This window comes from Phalangium opilio, unplaced genomic scaffold (assembly GCF_054372755.1).
Source record: "Phalangium opilio isolate 3A_F unplaced genomic scaffold, DU_Popi_V2 ptg000070l_1, whole genome shotgun sequence".
NCBI classification, from domain to species: Eukaryota; Metazoa; Arthropoda; class Arachnida; order Opiliones; family Phalangiidae; genus Phalangium; species Phalangium opilio.
Genome location: NW_028324182.1, coordinates 1,249,625 through 1,253,371, shown reverse-complemented (window position 1 = coordinate 1,253,371; position 3,747 = coordinate 1,249,625).

The following is a 3,747-nucleotide window of genomic DNA, read 5'->3' as shown; positions in this document are numbered from 1 at the left end:
AATACAACGGAAATCTTCCCGCGACCATATTGATAAATTTAGTTTAAATTGCGGAAAAAAGCTATTCTATCCCCTTGAGGTAAAATGAACGTTGTGACCAAATTTTCAAAATTGTCCATGTCCCATGTAGTGTGTGGTATGAAAACCTCTAAACCTTCCACGAATTTTCTCCAAAATCACAATAGAACTTCAAACAATTAGTATGAATTATAGTGTTAAAAACTCAACACTTACCAATCCCTAAACCCTTGTGAGGATAACCCCCCCCCCCCCCCAAAAAAACCCGAAACGATAAGAAATCAGACATCTTTAAATAGGTGAATGCCCACGTGTTAGAACTATATTGCTAACTGAAAGAATACGGTACGTATCCGACCCCTCGTTTCGAACCACCTTTGCGACGAAGCCGCGTACGTCATCATTCAGCTGGACTTCCCACGTCGATTTAACTTCTCGACCGAGAGTTTAAACATCCTTGATCTATGGCACATCACGATTGGAAATCAGGCGGTAGCCCGCCGATGGGCAAGTTATTAAGAAAATCGTACCTATTACTATGGTTTAAGATGGGGTAGCTTGGGTTTCTTAATGTAGAGCGTAGTTTTGACAGAGGGAGTTGACACGTCGAGGAATCATGTTGAGTTTACACTACCTAGAAAGTAATCCGAATTGGGATGAAGTTGTCAACCACCTCAATACAAATACGATGCTCTTTTCGTATTACACCAAGTTTGAACCAAGTGAGATGGATGACGTCTGAATTCCGAAATATTTTGTTATATTGCGACGTAAAAACTTAAAAACCTGGAAAACACACGTAGAAAAACACTGTTTTAAGGTTGACAATATTTTTAGCCAATGAGAAAATTAGGAAAGGATGACCAGGCATAAATAACGCTGGGAAAGATTAAAAAAACCGTAAAATACGCGAAGAGTTGAAACTATTTTAAAACAAATAAAAAGAGTTGCTAAAAGGGTAAAACGTTGTCGAAAGTGTTGTTAAATGACTAAATCTTGGTTGAAAGTGTTGTCAAAAGAATAAAAAAGTCGTTAGAAAGGGTTGATAAATGAGAAAAATATGGACGAATGTGTTGATAAATGACTAAAAGGTAGCCGAAAATGTCGTTAAATGACTAAAACATTAATGAAAATGTCGTTAAATGACTAAAGTGTGATAGAAAATGATGTCAAATGATTAAAAAGTGGTAGAAAGTGTCGTTCAATGACTTAAATATGAATGAAAATGTGAATAAACGACTATAATATTCTACAGGGCCGGTAGGCCCTTGTAGATATGACTTGATACCCGTTTGTAATGCTAAACGAAAAAATCACCTTTTTAGGGTTAGCGTCCCATAGAAAAAGCACTACATTTTACCCGGTTTTTGGGGGAAATTGTCATAGGCGATACGGAAAAACTACAGCGAAGTTAGTTTTCGGAATACTTTCAAATTAACAAGAATTTACTAAATGAGAAACTTACCTGCTTAGATTTTAAATAATTGAAGTCTAATTTTTGTAATTTAACTAATTAATTATGCCTCGAATTCCCTATTTCATAGCAGACGACAGTAAGTAAGTTTATTTCATAGCAGCATAGCCCACTCGATCCGCGCTCCCGGACGCTGCGCTGCTCTAGCGCGAGCAGCTTGCGTCGTGACGCGCGTGATCGAGTGGGCTATGATAGCAGACGACAGTAAGGCAACGCTAATTATTTTTTTGATATTTCATCCGAGCTCTCACACCGTTATTTGGATTTTATAATGAACTATAACGCCCTTTAAAACCAAAATTGTTTTTATCAGGTCCAATTTTCGTCTAAAAAAGTAATTCAGGTAAATAATTACAGTTAATAGAGGTTTTAATATCGTTTGAAGTAATTTTTCGACGTTCGTTTTGGCCAAGGCTTAAGTTGAATTTTGGTAAGTCTGTGTAATATACTCTTTATAGCGTCTTTCGTCCTTTAAGATTATAAAAAAAGCTGATTTCCAGCTCTGTTTTGGAATTTGATATAGTCTGCTTCGTTTCATGCTAGAAACATATCCTAAGTTCCTAACCCTAGGTTTTACACTTTAAAATACTACTGGAAAGATGACAAAAGTGTTTTCGCTTGGCAGTTAAGACAGTGGTGTTTACGTAAGCGCAGTTAATTCAACACTTCCATATGAGGTATACAGGGTTTCATTATTTTTAAATTATGAATTAATTTTATTTTGGCTATTCTCATTGAGCATTCATATGTTAGAACGCAATTTCCGATTTTTGTGGTCTCCCAAGTCTCCAAAACTTTAAGTTTTACATTTTAGGGCAAATTATTATAATAATCAAGAATATATATAGATCATCAAGGGTATAAATAGGCAACCTAAGGCCCATTTGATTTATGATGTAATAGATCATGTTAGGTTTAGATACAGGGTTAAGCTTATGTTAGGCTAGGTTGTTATGAGCGGCTAAATGTTCACCTGTTTTTGGAATTATCAAGTTTTATCAACTGAATATATTTCCCCTGTTCCAAAATTTTACTAAATTGGATTTGTTTTTACCCCTGATTGTTGCTAATTATCTTGTTTATTGCCACAAATTTTCTAAAAAAAGGTATTTTAGCTTCTTTCTACCCTAAAAAGAGGCGCACTTTTAGCCATAATCAATGCACTTATTTAAAAAGTAAACAGTTCTACGAAATTAACTTTACGATTTTGAAAAGGCTATTAATTTTATTTAATACTCACTAATATCTCGTGCCATCATTATAATTAATGCATGACAAACCAAAGATGATTTCGATTTATATTTTATTAAAAACCGCTAATAGCATTTTCGGTTCCTTAGATAATAGGGACGGGAAATAACATTTTCAGCCTGTTAAGAGTTGACTACTGCCTTAAGACTGAAGTGACAGATATTATACAAAAACGTCTTGGTTTGGACCAAGACCGAAAAAACCAACGATATGAGTGAGGTTTATCAATTGACTGAAGTTCAGATATTGAAATTTTTCTTTAAGTATTTTTGGTAGTTTAATCCTTAATCACTATTTAATTCAATCAACTGATTTTACTCTTAATCGATCTATTCCCTCTAAATTTATTCAAAAAATTGCATATCTCCGCTTTTTCAAGAACAATTCCATTTTCCGAAAACATTTTATCATGAAATTAATTGTTTTGAAGGGATTTCATATCGATGTTCCTTAACTTGTAAGCACCTTGACGGACATTGGTTTAAATGTTAGTGGCTTGAAAAATTTTCAAGTTTGCACCAAAAAATGTTTTTTCAACGGTTACAATTTGTTGAGAAGACTGATATTCGATAAAATATGATTAAGAGTAATTTATTTTGCTCGGACTAATAAAATAATGTCGTTTATCAAAGGAAAAGGAACAAATTTTGTCCCATGTGGTACCTTTTAGTAGGTAGCTCTCCTTTCATGGACGGGAAAAATATTTTATAAGCATAAAAATAACCAAAAGTTAGTGTAAAGGATTCCATAAAAAGAAAAATTTCTCAGTACTGTACAATGTCATTTTATATTCTTTTCAGCGGAATTAACACATAAATCACTTCACTGTAAACGAGTTATGATATAAAATTTTGCAGTCATCCGTGCTTGCAGTGTATGGGTGCTCTTCTTAGAAATTCAGTAGAGTATTTCAAATATTAATTATTGATCCCTCTAAACGTTTATGTGATCTTTACCCTTAACCACGCAGGATAAACTTTGTTGCTTTGTCTTAAGTAGACGAC